The 19,888-nt window shown below is 34.5% G+C and overlaps 1 protein-coding gene and 1 pseudogene across 3 annotated transcripts in view; both read left to right on the top strand.

The window, feature by feature from the left end:
- The window catches only part of CSMD3 (CUB and Sushi multiple domains 3), a 1,097,518-nt gene that overhangs the window by 601,026 nt on the left and 476,604 nt on the right, over positions 1-19,888 (top strand). The window lies entirely within an intron of this gene.
- LOC132501029 (dnaJ homolog subfamily B member 9-like) lies at positions 12,598-13,269 on the top strand (annotated as a pseudogene).

The following is a 19,888-nucleotide window of genomic DNA, read 5'->3' as shown; positions in this document are numbered from 1 at the left end:
AATTTGTTTGAATAATCACATCTTCACAAAGGAGAATATTCAGTACTGAGGTTTTAAAGAAGGAGAGATTTTTTCCACTAACAGATACTGTTAGCAATGCTTCATAAGACTTTTAAATCAAACACATTAAAATTAGGACTCTCAGGGGTCCACTGAGCCATTCCCCTAAAAGAGCAGCACTGGTCTGACTATTCCTGCTGAAGTTGGAGATTAATGCTGGAGATTTGGGAGGAAATATGACTACAGAAATGTAAAAACACTTTAAGTTACAAATTATTTTAAAAACTCATTGAAGTTCAAGAAAAAAATGTAACAATAAATTATTATTTTCTTAATTTATACAATACTCGTTTGGCCCCAAAACAATGCAATATTCACTGTTAGTTTAATAGGCTTCAACTTCCATTAGCAATATTTAAATTCCTTTATGTTAATGAATGATCTGCATTTACATATAATAGCTTTTAATAAAAGTTATGGACTAAACCTTTTAGTTATCAATAATCTAACATTTAGGTGTAGTGCTAAGGATAAAAATGAAAATAAAAACTGACATTTCATTTTGTCCCAACAAATAACTGAAATTAAGTACCTGCCTGAGATCATCTTAGTCTATTCTAACAGGAGAGTGAGCAATTCTACTCCCAACCTCTGACTGCTCTTGAAGATCAAAAGGCAGACTTATGCTTTCATCTACTTCTGCTAGAAGAAAAGTTTTACTCCTGGAAGTTTTCATGTAGAATCTGCATGTTACATTGGTTGTTTGTGGACATGTCATATTCTCAAATTATTTTTAACAAAATTGATGATAGAATAGTGTCATATGCCAGGGATGGGAGGTATTTGTGGGATAGCAGTGAGTGCAGTGGGTAAGAGTTTAATATTGGAATCAGATGGCGTGGTTTGGATTTGGATCCCAATACTTATTTGCAGTGTGACCTTCATAAAGTTACTAACTTTGCCTACATTTCATTATCTGTAATATATGGTTAATAATAGTATCTCATAGTGCCATTGAAAGGAACACATTTAAAGTACTTAGAAAAGTGCCTGGCACATACAACACTAAATAAATAATAGCTATTATTCTCAGAATAATAATTATTACTACAAGACATAATTTTCCTCAAAAACAGAATTTCTTTCAGTCAAAATTTTGTTCCGACTAAGAAAATTACAGTGAATAGCATAAATGTTATTAAGAGCAAATAACACATTTTACAATAATAGTTTGAAAATAAAATCAACTTATGGTGTTCAAATTGAATAACATAAAGAACCCTGTATATTAATCAAATACAGAATGGATATACTATCACAGTAATTGTTGTTCAGTAGTTACTCTTTAAACATTGCCAACAAAGATCTTATCATCTAGTAGGAACCAAATAGAATTCATAATATTAGTTGTACATAATTCAATACAATGTAAATTTTATGAATTTGTCATTAGGGCTTTCTTTATCATTCTGAAATTGAGTTCTGATCCTAGTAGAGAATTTTTATGTAATATCATAACTAATTGTAATGAAATTATCACTAACCTTTCAGTAGTGCAGACAGCTTCATCTAGGATAGGTCATCAAAGACAAGTGATATATGTACCATTTAATACAATGGGCAAAGCCTCCTTTATCTCACAGCTGTTTACTTCATTGATTCTGCCCTCCTTCCTGAAAATCAGAACCAATAGGGATTTTGATTAATTCCTTCAGTCGTATATTTAGACCTTTATGCCTAACTTGTCTTAAACAAATATATCCACAAGATAGCTAGCTAGCTAGCTAGATAGATAGATAGACAGCAGACAGGTAGACAGACTACAAGAATCATGGGTACTTGAAGTAACAAGTCATTCTCGTTCTCTAATAATTCAAGTAAAACATCTTTTCTTTAATGGGAAAAAAAATAAGCAAAAAAACTCATTGAGACACTCCAATAAAAAACTTTCTGTACACCAGTATGATACATTATTATTCATTGTTTCAATGTACTAAAATTTGCTACAATTTAAAATTTGAAATAAATAAGTTGGGTGGGGGTCAAAATATAAGATGCTTCCAAAATGTAAAATCAAAAATAGAATTAAAAACTTCAAGGCATCCTTTCCACAATTCAGGAAAAAAAAAATGAATTTTTCATTCCAGTGTAGCATATGTGCAACTCAGAACATGATGTCGAGGCAATTATGTTATTAACTGATTGTTTTATAAGAAAAGCAGATGGTAAAATAAATTATGTTCTTGGGAATTTTTCTTAGACTTCCTATTTCTAGAGAGCATTCTTCCATGAAGAATTAAAACAGTTAGTGAAAGGGCTCCCATATTGTCGCTTAATGGAGAAATGTTTCCCTGTCCACATGACCAGTGAAATTTTGCTATTCTGGATTTATTCTTTTGGGTAAAAATCCAGTCTTTAAAATAGGAACGCCTAAGGATAATTTTAAGTTATCATTGGTTTTATTTGGGTAACAGAGAAGAGAAAGGTCTGCAGCTGGTCCAGACACCATTGGGAGTACGCTCTTATAAGTTTAATGAACTGTTCTAAAATATGCATTGAGTATAGACTTGGAACAAGTAACCAATATGTTATACAGGTATCCCCCACTTTTCTTTTTATTTTATTTTATTTATTTATTTTTTATACAGCAGGTTCTTATTAGTTATCTATTTTATACATATTAGTGTATATATGTCAATCCCAATCTCCCAATTCATCCCACCACCACCACCACCACCCCAACTTTTCAAACGTTTGCTTCACGCCACTTCATTTTCATGAAAGATCTACATTAGTACCTGTTTTCACTAACCAAAAGAAACCTGAAGAGGATTTTTCACTTTTACGAAAAGAAGTGAAAGGTGAAAATGGCGTTCAGCACTGTTTTTCAGTTAGCTGTTGTAGAGGCAATGTGTGCCCTGGGCAGTGAGAGTGACACCACCAAGCTCCTTTCCTGGGAACTGCACTCAGCATCTCAGCGTCAAGCTGCCACAGCTTTGAACTATGTCTGTTGCATCTATGCTTTATCTCAATATATTTTGTGCATCTATTAGTAAGATGTGTCCTAAGATAATTGCTTCTTCGCTTTACTCTCTATGGCTTACAAAATGTTTCATAGGAATGCTTTGTTTTTGGATAGTGGGGGAAACCTGTACCCCTCTTTTCACATAGCCAGAACACAGTCTTGGACACTGAGGGTTGAAAGTGAAGTGGTACCCCTCACTATTACACCTAAGAAATCACTCACAAAATATGTGTTTCTAATCTCCACAGCTCTGAGCTCTGCTAGTTGAGGTCTTACTACCTTAGAGGACAAAGGAAGTTCACTAGGGGATGCAACAATTCCGTTTTTCTTGTGGCAGAGATTGTCCCCTGACTGTATTGAGAGCTTCTTAAACCACTCATCAACAGGCAAATAAAGGATTTACTGTATTGGCTGTGGTGATTGATCCTGATTATAAACAGGTTGCTGGTGTACATTGGGATCAAGAAGGAGTATGTATGGAAGCCAGTCGATTTTGTAGGCTGCCAATGAATACTTTGCACAGAAATAAATTAATGAAAAATTACAGCAGATATCAACAGGTTCCTAAATGGCTCAGACACTTCAAGAATAAAGATTTGGGTCATATCATCATGACCAGCTGAAGTGGTGGCTGAGGGCAAAATATGAAACACATGGTGAAGAAAGAAATATAGACACCAAAAATGGCTTTGTGAACAATTGCAGGAAAAAAAAATGGGATAACTATCAGTATTTTCTCCCTTGCTTTGTTATGGACATATTTGCATATGTATAGACCAATTTTTATTCTTTCTTCTTCTATTTCTCTACAATTTAATATAAGGCACGTTGGTGGTGGTTAGCCTTGTCATGTAGGCTTTAAGATGTCAAGAGGCTTTGTGACTGAGCTAGGTGATGGGAACTAACAGTAACTGCTGGGAAAGTGCATCTTTCCTTTGGAGGAGAGAGTAAACATGTCTTCATCTATTCAAAGGCAGACTGCCCTGTTCAGTATTGAGTTCTCCAATGGGAGGCACTCGCAAGAGACTTTATGGCAAAAAAGAAACAAAAGCTGCTGTCCCTCAGCAGGCAGATGGGTTCAGGGGCTTCATCAAATGACAGATATATAGTTTTACCAGAGGTTTCACGGCCTTCTCCCTGACAGTTGCCTACTTTGAGGTTACACACAGCTGAGATTGTCAGCAGCAATTCCCAGTGATTCTTGCACTTTCTGATTTACTGAATGCTGGAAGCCGCTTCCCTCTCCTGACTATCACTCTCCAGGCTCTTCTCTGGTTTTGTAAACTTTTGATTTTGTCTCAATAACAGAGAAGTTTCACTTTTCCCATTAGAACTCTGTCTGATACAGTAATTACTATATTTTCTCCTAACAAACACTTGAAATTACTGCTCTGAGGAAAACGAAAGCTTCTCTTCTCAACATAATTCATATCCCCAAAATCTCAGCTTCTCCCCTTCTTTTGGATAAAACTGTAGGTTTGTGTATTTTGAAAGGAGATCTAAAGTGACTTTTATCTCCACTAATATAATAGCTCTCACTGTGATAGAGGAAGACTAGAGTTGATTACATCCTGACTTAGACCTCCATTCAGCATTTTCTTCTTTTTGAATCAGGTCCCTCCACCACTTTGTACTGTGTCTATCCCGAGTGAGCAAAGAATCCACAGTGCTCATACAATCTGTCAAATACCAGTATGTATACTTCCCATCACTCTCACCTACTTTCCGACAGCTTTCTATCAAGTGTGCTGTACTTTCTGCATGTGCACCTTGTATTATTCATCAAACTTTTCTCCTATTCAGCCTTTCTCCAACCACACAGGTCCATTCTTCCCCAAACTACTTTAATATTTCAAGATAAGTTTTGGCAATTTATGTTCACTTTTTTTTGCCTTCATAAGGACCACAGACAAAGGTAATTTAGTCAATTAAAAACTAGATGATTTGTAAGCACAAAGAAAGTTGGGATAGTGAGTGGAACTCTTAAGTCTCAGTGTCTTTAAAACTCCTTATGTATTGGGGGTGAACAAACTCTTTGCTGGTATTACATAAGTTGACAAGGTGTAAAGCGTGTATAGGCATTTCCTATGATAACTCCTAACAGCACTTTATTAGCTCTGCTCCCACTCTATATAGATCTCCTCTAATACTTCCTTAATGTTCTTTCCACTAACAGGTCATTTATAAAATCATTTAAACGACGTTAGACATTCAGGAAGAATTCCTGGTGCATAGAGGCTCTTGAGCTGTTTCTGCACACCACTTTTTTTCACATGTTTATAATGAGGCCTTTCTTTGCCAATTTAATTCAACTTTACTTAACAGCATTGCCTAAGTATCAACCATGGCCCTGGGATACAATTATGTTCATCCTTTCCAGAAATAGTAAAAGAGATACATTTCTCCTATAAATGTATTACTTTAAATTTTACTTAGTCTTTCTTTGCAAAACTGAATTATTTTAATTATAAAAGCAATACATGCTTTTCTATTAAAAAAATAAAGATATTTTTAAAATAAAATTAAACAGAAGAAAATATTGGCTTGGCCAAAAAGTTCGTTCACGTTTTTCCATAACGTGGGAAAAAACCTGAACGAACTTTTTGGCCAACCCAAAATCTGTGGCTCCCATTCACCTTCAAACCTTTGTCCCAAAGTAACAGGTTTTTCATTTAATAATTTTATTTTTAATACCACTTACCACCATAACTTTATACCTAAACCTACACCTCTACTTGTTGATTTATCAGAGTTATGTAGTAACTTTTGACACCAGCAATGAAATCTATGGAATTAATGTGCTTTACTTCTCATCTATCTTAGCCACTCCATTTTCCAACTGAAATAAGTGTATAGACATTCTTAGTTTTTTAAATTACATATGGTACTTAAAAACTTATTTTAAAACATTTTTATCAAGGAAAAAATCAAGGAATAAATACACATGGTTGCAAGAACTGACGAGCTTATGATAAAAAGAGTACTAATCTCTCCTTCTTACCCCACAGGGAACATTTTAAAGCTATTTTTATTTTCAGTTTTCTGGGTGCTGTTACCTCAACAATTCTAGATAAATAAATGTATACCTCTATTATTTTATATATTTTTAGATTTTATATATATATATATATATATATATATATATATATTGACTCTCTGGGAAAAAAATAATTAGAATATCACTCACTTACCCTACCCTCTTTCTTTTCTTTGTATCCTCCTAATGGGAACAACAACAACAAAAAAAAAGACAGAGAGAGAGAGAACAATGCCTTGAAAGCCGATGAAGAAAGTATATCAAAGAGAAACGTGTATAACCAGTAGGGTTATATTGCATGATAGGTAAAGAGAGAAGGACTAAGAATTTATCATTGAATTTTATAAGATGAAAGACATTGATGTTTATTACAACAGCAGTTTTTATGGAGTTCTTGGGGAAGAGGTTGATTAGATTGGTTTTAAGAGAGAGCAAGAGGTGAGGAGTTGGAGACATGGATTATTGACTGTTCATTTCAGAAGACTGACTGCAAAAAGGACTAGAGAAATGGAGTAGTAGTTGGTGGGGGAAACAAAATCAAGAGAAGTATTATTTTAAAGTTCAGAGAAACACTAACATTTTTGAACCCTGATGGGTATGAACTAGAGAGTGAAAAAAATTATGATGTAGTAGAGAAAGGAGAATAGCTGGAATGATGTTCTTGATTAGGAGAAAACATAGATAATCTAGTGCTCAAGAGGATAGGAGATGGTAGGTGGGTAAATAGAATGATGAGAGTCTGTAAAATTTTCTTTTAGATTGATTTGGATTTCTCAGTGAAGTAGGAAATAAGGTTACCAACTTGTGACTTTGGGTACCAGTAACAGAAGGCCAGTAACAGAAAATGTAAAATAATTATCCAGGATAATATAGATCCACATCATTACTGCCCATAGGTTACAAATGATTGTGATTTGAAGCAAGATTTCCTTTTGACTGGAAATAAGAAAAGGAAAGAAACTACTTAGTTTGGAGAAATATAATATTTTGAATAGACATTTTATAATTAAAAAATAAAAGCCAAAGAACATTTGCAAATAGAAAAGAAAACTAAAATTACATGTGAATATCTTAACACCTCATACACAGATTAAGAGACTTAATTGATGTGCTTATATTTCAAGTCAGTAATTTTTATCCAGAGTACTAGAGTTTTTAAATAAGAATGGAGAGACAGGTTACAGGCATAATTTTGTGTATGCTTTCAGAAAGAGAATATTTTTAGTAAACATCAGAATAATCTTTTCTTTTTAAACAATAAGAGCTACTACTTTTACTGGTCTTCTGTGAATAGAACTGTTTTTTTTTTTTAACTTTTGTTTTTGCAACAGAAAAAATCAAGTTGCTTAACACAATAGCATGTAAACCCTGTCATTGGCTCTCTTACCTCATCTCATACTAAGCTACCCTTGGATCATTCTATTTCAGCCACAGTGGCCTTTTTGTTGTTACATGAATATTCCAAGCACCTACATACTTTAAGGATTTATACTTACTCTTCTCTCAACCTGCATATATGCTTATATGTCATGTACTCTCACTGTTAAAAATTTTACTGTCATAAACAAAGCACCTATGCTCTCTCATTTCCTGCATTGTTTTACTTCACAGAACTTATTACCATCAAGAAATTATGTTTCACTTATTTGTGTATAAACTTTCTCCTCCCATGTGAATATGTAAAGGGGGATTTCAGTCTTTTTGATTTGTTATTCCCAGCACCAAGAATCATGTCTTACATGAAAGTCAATAAAATTATAGAATTGAAAAAAAAATCAAACAATTAGGTACTCAAAAGGTAATTATTTTTCTTTTTATTATGATTTCTGGCAAACTTAACAACTACACATTCCCTTTTTAACATCATATAAGGCTGTCTTGTGCCATGACTGGATTTCGTTTTGTTTTTGTAACACAGACCATCCTCTGTGTACCTCCTTATGTGCTTGCAGAAAGCTCATTTTTAGTGTCCTATTTATGAATTGTACTGTCAGGATGTTTTTTTCATTCAATATACTTGTAAATTGTTTATGAATAATTATCACTGGGTATTTTCATTCCTTTCTGTTTTTGATGAACAGTAACTTATTAGTTAACCCTCCACCCTGAGTATATTCTAATCTTTGTGTAACATTCTATAGTACTTCTCTGTGACTATCAGAGAAAGATTTTAGTCTTCTTTTGGTAGAAAGAAAATTCTTGGCAGGGACTGAGTTTTTAATAGAGTCGCAAATAGACCATCCATTCTCATGTTTGAATCAAAGACAACATGAAACTTCATATATAAAGCCACTCAATACTCACTCCCCATCTCCCCAGTTTTAGCTACTGAGGCATATTGCTGTCCCACTACCATGTAGGCTACAGTGCTACAATAATATTTATTTATTAAATAAAATTAATACTAGTGTGTTTCTTTTGTCCCCAAAACTAATTCTAACTTCTAAAGAGTCTTTTGTTATTATTGTTATTTTTACTATTTCTTCCAGAAATCTTTAGGACCTTTATCCAAGGGAAAAGAACTGGAGGAGAGTGAGGGCCACCAGTTTCTAGTACAGATTTTGGATTGAGGTTAATTTTTTTAATCTCTTTTTTATTTGCAATAAATTTCTGCAGAATCAGCCTCAAAGAGGATTGTATATTATACCCTCCTCTGTAACCAACATGATATTTGTATTGCTCTTTAGTTTAGATGGCATGGTAATATAACTAATATTTATTCATCTTACAAAACTTGATAGTGGAAACAGATATGCCCTTCAATTCACAATTTCCAACATATATTTAATTCTGTTCTGGTTGCTTTACTGTAGCATATTTATGTTATTTTTATCTGCAAATTAGAAGAAAAAGGCAATTTTGCTGAAAATATAAATAATAAAACAATTCATTTTAAACATTTTGCTAACAACTGTGTGATAAATAAAAATCATGACTTATCAAAAGCCCATCCAGAATGTACTGTTTGGTTTCAGTATGAAGCCCTGTACATTTTAACAAAATATTTTACACTATTCAGTTAATTTATTATTTCCTTAATGATTAACTTAAAAATTCTAACTTTTTTCAAAGCAAACTTCCAGCTATTTCAAAGGAATTTTTCCATTTCTTTTTAGTAAAAAGAGTGTAAAGTGTAGTCTACCTCAGTTCTGCCATTAATCCAGATGTCATCCATTAGAAATATGTTCAACAGGGGCTGGGAATTTGTGTCGTAACATATAAGAGTGTCTAAGTTACTTATAATAGGTAGTCCATAAATACTCATTGAATGAATAATTTCCTGGCAAACTCAATAGTCTGGATCTTAATTTCCTTTTCTTTAAAAAGGTGGAGTTGAATGGGGATATCCAGGATTAACATTCAAAATTTTATCTGATAAAATTATAAAACTAGTCTAAGAATTTGTTCTTGGACCTGACAACTGAGAAATAAATTTTTAGAATTCTGCTTGTCTATTTAATCAAGAGAAGATAAATTAATTTAATACCAGTGAAAGTGAACTTATCTCTGCAGTTAGCTACTATTCAGCTTTTCAGTTGGAAGTTAGATACATGCTTGTAAAATAGTTGTATAAATTTAATAAACCATAAATTAAAACACTATCTGACTACATATGCCACAGATTTTTTTTCTTATTATGTATTGTCCTAAAATATAATTTAATCCAGGAAAATAGGATTTTTCCAGGAGAAAAATCCAGAAACCTGAAATTTCTGTCTCTCTTCATTCTTCATCATTATGACCTAATGATGTTATATTTGATAAGCATATCAGTTCTGATGTGTATTTGTCTCTCCTGAATTGTAAAAAGCACATTTCAGTTACTCAGGCTAGAGATTTTATTCTTTAAACTGTTCACAGTGCCTCTGGCCACACTTAGAATTTAGATTGCAAAGGAATATTCAATCTTCCATCTAATAGCATTCAGCCTATTGAATATTTAATTATTTTCCTTAAAATGGTAAACAGTTGGAAATACTTTCCTCCTAAAGGGTCAGCATTCTTTTTCTATTCTCTTATGAAGCTAATATATTTTATTTTAATTGCAATACTTACCATTAACAAAGAAGATTGAACATGTTTTGTCATTTAATTCCTATTTATTTATAAAATATTACTACAAAGAACAGAAAATTGAGTTACTATATGTAACACATTAAAAGGGGCAGTGTAGCCAACCAAGGACAGTAGTATTGCTTGAAAGCATGGGCTACGTAGTCAAGCCGCACATCCAAATTCTTTTATTTTTAATAGATCTTTATTGGAGTATAATTGCTTCACAATACTGTGTTAGTTTATGTTCTACAACAAAGTGAATCAGCCATATGCATACATATATCCCCATATTCCCCCCCACTTGAGCCTCCCTCCCACCCTCCCTATCCCACCCCTCCAGGTTGTCACAAAGCAGCGAGCTGATCTCCCTGTGTTATGCTGTTGCTTCCCACTAACTATTTTATACTTGGTAGTGTATATAAGTCGTTGCTACTCTCACTTTGCCCCAGCTTCCCCCTCCCCACCCCATGTCCTCAAGTCCATTCTCTATGTCTACGTCTTTGTTCCTGCCCTGCCACTAGGTTCATCAGTACCTTTTTTTTTTTCAGATTCCATATATATGCGTTAGCATACGGTATTTGTTTTTCTCTTTCTGACTTACTTCATTCTGTATGACAGACTCTAGATCCATCCACCTCACTACAGATCACTCAATTTCATTTCTTTTTATGGCTGAGTAATATTCCATTGTATATAGCACATCTTAATTCTTGATTCAACTCTACTAGCTGTGTGACCTTGGAAAAGATCAACATAAACCTCAATTTTTTTTCAGCTTTAAGACTGGGTAACATATAAGATTTGTTTCATAGATAATGAGGTAATACATGTAAAACACAGCATAATTCTTGAGAAAAAAATAAGTATTATCTTATTATTATATATTATTGATTGATATGTATATGATCAAAAATGTGACTATTTTCAAAGAGCACTGCTTTTAGTTGCATTATGGAAAGAATGTTTAAAAAGCTGTATGAAATGCACTTGTGGATTTATTCATTTATCATAGACTTCACTGGTAAGTTGAGAATGGAAGCTGAATTGCTAAAACAAGAAGTTTAAAAGGTAAGAGAACAAATGATTAAATTTTTAGGCAACTGACTTAGGAAAAGAAAATAAAAAAGTGTACATGCATACAAATTATAGACCCTTGAGAATAAAATATTGAAATTAGGCCAACTAATAACCCTGCAGTGACCTCTAAGTGTTAACGTGAAAGGAAGAGTCACAGTCTCTCATTTTAAATCAAAAGCTAGAAATGATTAAGCTTACTGAGAAGGCATATAGAAGGCCGCGACAGGCCAAAAGCTAGGCCTCTTGTACCAGTTAGCCAAGTTGTGAATGCAAAGGAAAGGTTCTAGAAGATAGTTAAAAGTGTTACTCCAGTGAATACCCAAATGATAAGGAAAGTGATACAGCCTTATTGCTGGTAATGGAGCAGGTTTTAGTGCTCTGGAAAGAAATTCAAACCAGTCACAACATTCCCTTAAGCCAAAGCCTAATCCAGAACAGGGCCCTAACTTTCTTCAAGTCTGTGAAGGCTGAGAGAGGTAAAGAAGCTGCAGAAGAAAAGTTTGAAGTTAGCAGAGGCTGTTCATGAGGTTTACGGAAAGAAGCCGTCTCCGTAACATAAAAGTGCAAGGTGACGCAGCAAGTGCTGATGCAGAAGCTGCAGCAGGTTATTTAGAAGATCTATCTAAGGTAATCAGTGAAGGTGGCTACACTAAATAACAGATTTTCAGTACAGACAAAACAGCCTTATATTGGAAGAAGATGCTGTTTATGACTTTCATAGCTAGAGTGGAGAAGTCAACGCCTGGCTTCAGAGCTTCAAAGGACAGGCTGACTCTCTTGTTAGGGGTAAATGCAGCTGGTGACTTAAAGCTAGTGCTGATTTACCATTCTGAAAATCCCAGGGCTCTTAAGAATTATGCTAAATCTACTCAGCGTGTGCTCTGTGAATGGAACGACAGAGCCTAAAAATAGCACATCTGCTTACAACATGGTTTGCTGAATATCTTCATCCCACTGTTGAGACCTACTGCTCAGGAAAAAAACAAAAAACAAACAAAAAAAAAAAACAGTTCCTTTAAAAATACTACTGTTCATTGGCAATGGACCTGGTCACCCAAGAGCTCTGATGGAGGTGTACAAGATGAATGTAGTTTTCATGTCTGCTAACACAACATCCATTCTGCAGCCCATGGATCAAGGAGTAATTTTGACTTTCAAGTCTTATTATTTAAGAAATACATTTGAAAAGGCTATAGCTGCCATAGATAGTGATTCATCTGATGGATCTGGGGAAAGTAAATTGAAAACCTTCTGGAAAGGATTCATCATTCTAGGTGCCATTAAAAACATTTGTGGGCTTCAGCGCTGCCCTTTCAGGGGTTGGGGCCGGAAGTGACGCCAGGCTGAGCAGCAACAACAGTTTTCCACGTGCGCGTAGGGTGCCGGGGTCGGCATATTAGAAATGAATACTCCCCAGTCAGTTTTCATCTTTGAAAACTGCATTTTAATGGTAACCGAATTAATTTTGGCCTCAGAAAGTTACTCTGGTATCTTAGGTGTGCGAAAGTCAGCATCAGAGTGCCAAATCAAGAAGAACTTTCACAAGTTGGCCATGAAGTGCCATCCTGATAAAAATAAGAGACCTGATGCTGAAGCAAAATTCAGAGAGATTGAAGAAGCATATGAAACACTCTCAGATGCTAATAGATGAAAAGAATATGATACACTTGGACATAGTGCTCTTACTAATGGTAAAGGACAAAGAGCTAGTGGAAGTCCTTCTGAGCAGTCATTTAACTTCAATTTTGATGACTTACTTAAAGACTTTGTTTTTTTTGGTCAAAACCAAAACACTCGGTCCACGAAGCGTTTTGCAGATCACTTCCAGACATGCCAGGATGGTTCCAGTAGACTAAGGCACCATTTCCAGGAGTTTTCTTTTGGAGGTGGGTTGTTTGCTGACATGCTTGAAGATATGGAGAAAATGTTTTCCTTTAGTGGTTTTGACACCACCACGAATCGACATACAGTACAGATTGAAAATAGATTCCATGGATCTAGCAAGCACTGTAGGACTGCCACTCAACAAAGAGGAAATATGGTTACTACATACATGGACTGTTCAGGACAGTAGTTTGTCCTTTTTCTATTCTCATTAAACCCAACTAATTGACTCTTTTTCAGTATCTTTGATGCAGAACCAATTTTTTGTGAACTATTTTGACAAGTACATGATTTCACTTAACTTGACATAGCTATTAAATACATTTAAATTGCTTTTGACAAATTCAGCAGCATTCAGTTAGTAGAGAAATAGCTAATTATTAAATTCCCTGATTAGGCAAGGTTCTTTAAGAAAATATTATAATTCTGCCTGGTCTTTTTTCTCTACCTGCCCTTGGGCTTATTAACATGACCAGTTTTATTACCAAGGAAAGAATGAGTTTGCCTGATAAATATTTAAATGTTAAATTTTAAAAGTTATGGTAGACTTAAATTGTGTGAACTTGAATGCTTTTTTTTGAGTGAAATCTTTGCTAATTTAAAATTGCATGCTCTGTAACATCTCTGACTTGGGTTGCAAAATGTATGTGAAGCTGTATAATTGAGTCGTTCAGCAAAGAATAGCAAGCAGTATCTTGGTTATTTTCTACTGAAACCTTCGAAAAGGTATGGTTGAATATTTACCACAGAACCATGCAGACGAATTGGAGTAAAGGAAGTGATTGTATTGCTCATAGACATTTAGACTGAAAGTTGAAAACTTAATATTGCCAAGAGATTGTTAAGTGGCTAATGATTTCATCCCTGGCTAATAATTTTGTAGTGGTGAAATCATAGCTGTTTTACACATTTTTTCACATTTTTTTCTTAATTGTTGGTGCTCTAGGTCTTAGTACAGATATATGTATTTTTGTGTGTGTATGGCTTTTCCTCTTTGCACTCATCTTTAGAGATTGACTAATACCTCATTCTGTTTATAAAAACAGCCAGTAAATTCTGTGCAACCTTATGTGCAAAATTTTTAAATCCTAACATATGTGTGCTTTTGTTTTCAGATATACTTATTTCTTTTTTTTCCCTTGAATTTTATTTTATTTATTTTTTGTACAGCAGGTTCTTATTAGTCATACATTTTATACACATCCGTGTATACATGTCAATCCCAATCACCCAATTCATCACACCACTACCCCCACCACCCCTGCTGCTCTCCACCCTTGGTGTCCATGCGTTTGTTCTCTACATCTGTGTCTCAATTTCTGCTCTGCAAACTGGTTCATCTGTACCATTTTTCTAGGTTCCACATATATGCGTTAATATACGATACTTGTTTTTCTCTTTCTGACTTACTTCACTCTGTATGACAGTCTCTAGATTCATCCGTGTCTCTACAAATGACACAATTTTCTTCCTTTTTATGGCTGAGTAATATTCCATTGCATATATTTACCACATCTTCTTTATCCATTCATCTGTTGATGGGCATTTAGGTTGCTTCCATGACCTGGCTATTGTAAATAGTGCTGCAATGAACATTGGGGTGCATGTGTCTTTTTGAATTATGGTTTTCTCTGGGTATATACCCAGTAGTGGGATTGTTGGGTCATATGGTAATTCTATTTTTAGTTTTTTGAAGAACCTCCATACTGTTCTCCATAGTGGCTCTATCAATTTACATTCCCACCAACAGTGCAAGAGGGTTCCCTTTACTCACACCCTCTCCAGCATTTGTTGTTTGTAGATTTTCTGATGATGTCCATTGTAACTGGTGTGAGGTGATACCTCACTGTAGTTTTGATTTGCATTTCTCTAATAATTAGTGATGTTGAGAAGCTTTTCATGTGCTTTTTGGCCATCTGTATGTCTTATTTGGAGAAATGTCTATTTAGGTCTTCTGCCCATTTTTGGATTGGGTTGTGTGTTTTTTTAATAGTGAGCTGCATGAGCTGTTTATATATTTTGGAGATTAATCCTTTGTCTGTTGATTCATTTGCAAATATGTTCTCCCATTCTGAGAGTTGTCTTTTCGTCTTGTTTGAAGTTTCCTTTGCTGTGCAAAAGCTTTTAGGTTTCATTAGGTCCCATTTGTTTATTTTTGTTTTTATTGCCATTACTCTAGGAGGTGGATCAAAAAAGATCTTGCTGTGATTTATGTCAAAGAGTGTTCTTCCTATGGTTTCCTCTAAGAGTTTTATGGTGTCTGGTCTTACATTTAGATCTCTAGTCCATTTTGAGTTTATTTTTGTGTATGGTGTTAGGGAGTGTTCTAATTTCATTCTTTTACACATAGCTGTCCAGTTTTCCCAGCACCACTTATTGAAAAGGCTGTCTTTTCTCCATTGTATATCCTCGCCTCCTTTGTCATAGATTAGTTAACCATGGGTGCGTGGGTTTATTTCTGGGCTTTCTGTCCTGTTCCATTGATATATACTTCTGTTTTTTGTTCCAGGACCATATTGTTCCATATTTTTATGGAACCCTGAACTAATCTCCCCTCCCCCCAACATTCATCTGCAGCAGTGATACCACAATTTATAAACCAAGGTCAGGTTATATCACTGTACACTTACAAGTTCATTACTGATCAAGACTGTTTTTCATCTAGCTACCAGTCAAAGTATCATCAGAATACAATCATAGTTCTAAGAATAGGAGATGATTTTATACAATAATTTACATTAATAAATAATCTACTTCAGACACTAAATGTTTTAATCTGCAATAAAGATCTGCATGGGTGGAAATATAAGCTATTGTAATGGATTCATAAACTCACTACTTGGAAAAAGTCAAGAAAGGTTTTTCTTCATTGTTATCATATTCCTTAACTGCATAAATGAGATATGCAGCTAAAGCTTCCTTTAGAATAGTAGGAATTAGTCCTAAGGAATCAGGGTCACTCGTTATGAAGTCTATATTTGGTTTTGGCACATCCAGCAGCTTTATTATGTATCTCATCACTCCCATTTTTCTTTTGTCTCATTGTTGAGGTGACAGTATAGTTTATTGTTCAAACCAGGGCACTTCTGAGAATGATATGGGATGCTATTAATAACAACAGTGACACCATAGGCATAAACTGAAACTGTCCAGGGCAAGCCAGGACTTATGTTAACTTGTCATAGCACTTTTTCCTTTAAAATTTCTGTGCCAAGTTCTATCCTTTACCTTTCAAGAAAATCTGCCTTTAGCTATGGATCACTTTAAAGTGTGCAGCACTTACCTATAGCCATGGCACCCTGAACACGCCTGATCTCATCTCAAGTGTCAAACACCAATTAGTAATCAATATATACCTCTGAAAAGCTTCAGCATTTTTAACAAAAGACTAAAGCCTTAAAGAGATGAAGCTCTAGTTTAGGTAATTCCAAAAATCTTCCAGAGAGGGAGTATGTCATAAATGGTGCTAATTAAATGCTTGCTTCTCCACCTATTACTAAATTTGGTATCCTGTCAAGTTCTCAGAAGTTTTCAGAAATAATATGCCCTTTTATATGCAGTGTTTTCTTTTATCTACATTTGCATATGCTTTCCCTTCAAGCAAATTGTGCTAGATACAGAAAGCTGCCCAGTGGTTCATCCAGTTAATTATTTCTGCCTTACTTCAAGTCTTATCTCTCCCCTAGATTTTTAGTTCCACTGATGCTTACCTTAACCTTTCTAAAAGTGAGCACAAGAGGTAAATATTTAACAATATTAAAGTATTTTCAAAACATCTTAAAGAGAAAACAATTAAGATACGAAAGTAAATTTTTGCAAAAGTGATTCAACTATTTCTATGAGCTTGTTAGATGAAAAACCTCTAATTTCTGTCAGGGACCTAGTTGCTGGCATGGGTCCAGGGATTTCCTTCCATTCTTCACTGACAAAAATATACTCATTCATTTATTCATTTGCCTATTCAATAGAGTTTACTGTAGTCAAGCACTACACTAAAAATATAAACTGTAAGACAGTACAGTTTCTATCTCATAGTCCAGCAGGGGAGATAAATACACAACATTGAATTAACAATATTATAAAGTTAACCATAACTCTATAGAACAGCAAAGAGAAGAAAATCAAAGAACACCAAATAGGCAGATCTTCACAGAGTTCATAGACCAGTGGAATCCTGAAGCATTGAGTACATTTACCAAGCAGAGAAATGGAGAAATTATACTGCAAGCTGAGGGGAGTTCTCATAAGGACACAGAAGCACAGAGAATGTGGTGTTCAAGAGGCCCAAGCAGGTGCGTGTGACTAGAATGCCAGGAACCCATGCTGTGGGCCTGTTAGGCAGATAGGTCAGAGTGTGAATGGACCTAGAAAACACAGGGAGGGGTTTTAACTAAGAGTTACCAGGATTTAACAAAAACATTTATGAAGAAAGCTAATTCTGTTAGCAGTGTAAAAAACATCTGTAGAAATATGGGGAAAAATGTTGAGGGCCTAAGGGAAATCTGTCAGTGACAAGGGGCTGGCGTTTAACTCATCCAAAAGCAATGAGACCATTTATTCATCCATTCTACATATATTGTATACTTACATGCCAATATTATTCTAGCTGGTACGCTTCCAAACATGAATTAGCTACTAAAGTATAATTTAAACAGAAGAGGACTTGAACACAGTCTGTTTTCATAAAATAGAAAATTGAGATATGGTCTCAATTTCCTGTGTACCCTGTTTCTTAAGGTATATAATTTAAAAGTTTAGATTTTGATAGTGCATGGATGAGGATTTGTGTTAAAGTCACACATCTTAACCCACAACTAATTCCTGCCCAAGGAGTCAAAGCTGGATGATAAATCAATAAAAACAGCAAAAAGTATTATGTTATTCTTGGCAGATTTCTCCACGAGGTGAGTGAGAGTATGACAGTGATCAATATTTGAGTGGCTGTGCCTGAAACATATATTTTCCTAAAATGACATTGACCCAATAGACCCAGACCTCTCATTCAAGGAGAAAGCTGACCTTAAGTTCTGAGCACCTTTTAGCAACCTGAAGGTTACAAGTATTGGTTTACATGTTCTCTCTTCCACCTGGACTATAAGCTACTTGTCAGCAAGAATTGTCTCTTTATTTATCTTTGTATTTAGTCTAGCACACAACACTGGAACATAAAATTGTAAAATATTTGTCAGTGAAAATTAAGATAAATGGGTATCTGAGATATGAATACAGAATACTTCTAATTAACACTTATATGGGAAACTCTGATCCAGAATTTTTTTCATTATTAGCAAGATCAAAATGTCCCATTGGAATTTAATATACTCAAGTTGTTTGTTTCCTGGATTGTTGGGGGCAAGAAAAGCCAAATTTACACCTAATTTTCTCCTCCACTCACATTGTACTTTTCTAACTTTTCTAGGATTTTCTGTAGATGTGTTTGTTTTATTTATCAGCAGACTTAGATAATAACCATTATCTAATACAGCTCATATTTAACTGTAAATAGGACAAGCCAGATTTGTAGAGTAATTGGGATGTTTTAATAGAAAGTATTTTTATTTTTATCTTTTTACTCAAGGATTTCTCTCAGAGTTAGACACTTTTGTCCCAGAAAACAATTTTTTTTTTTTAATTTATGTATGTTCTCTGCCACCACCAGAGGGACTTTCAAAACAAGACACAAAAAGAGGACTGTCCAATGACCTCTTCCTTCCTTCTGAATTCATGGACCTTTCACAGTACAGCCTTTTCCTTGGAAGCTGTAAACAGTACAAAGGGATGAATATAATACAGGGAAGTAATTTATTAAATTTTTTTCTCTTATGAATTATCATTGCAAATATAACTATATCCTCAGGAATTTCATGTCATTTGTCATGTATTCTTGTTTAGCACTTATCAGTTCTAATTTATTAAAATATTTATGTATCTGAATTCTCTTCACTACATGGTAAACTTCTTTAGATCAACTTCTAATCTTTATTCCCAGAATATTATCTCACAAAGGGCTGGTACAAAGTAGTTGTTTGCCAAATATCTGGTGAGTGAATTATTCTTCGCTACTCATATTTTAAAATAGTTAGCTACTTCCTCTGGAACAAACAATATTCACATTTTAAATTGATTTTGAGAGGAAGATCTCTTCCAAGTTTGATAATCATTTAGAAAAATTCAGTATCACTCAAACCATGACTTGGGATTGTTCTTAAAGTATCAAACCTTCTGAGTTAATAATTTAACTATATCTTCCAAAATATAACAGAGGGAGGAACACTCCCAAACTCATTCTATGAGGCCACCATCACCTTGATACCAAAACCAGAAAAGGATGTCACAAAGAAAACTACAGGCCAATATCACTGATGAACATAGATGCAAAAATCCTCAACAAAATACTAGGAAACAGAATCTAACAGCACATTAAAAGGATCATACACCATGATCAAGTGGGGTTTATTCCAGGAATGCAAGGATTCTTCAATATATGCAAATCAATCAACGTGATACACCATATTAACAAATTGAAGGAGAAAAACCATATGATCATCTCAATAGATGCAGAGAAAGCTTTCGACAAAATTCAACACCCATTTATGATAAAAACCCTGAAGAAAGTAGGCATAGAGGGAACTTTCCTCAACATAATAAAGGCCATATATGACAAACCCACAGCCAACATCGTCCTCAATGGTGAAAAACTGAAACCATTTCCACTAAGATCAGGAACAAGACAAGGTTGCCCACTCTCACCATTCTTATTCAACATAGTTTTGGAAGTTTTAGCCACAGCAATCAGAGAAGAAAAGGAA

This window comes from Mesoplodon densirostris, chromosome 13 (assembly GCF_025265405.1).
Source record: "Mesoplodon densirostris isolate mMesDen1 chromosome 13, mMesDen1 primary haplotype, whole genome shotgun sequence".
Classification (NCBI taxonomy): domain Eukaryota; kingdom Metazoa; phylum Chordata; class Mammalia; order Artiodactyla; family Ziphiidae; genus Mesoplodon; species Mesoplodon densirostris.
The sequence above is the reverse complement of the archived record's forward strand: the minus strand, read 5'-3'. Positions and strand labels throughout refer to the sequence as shown.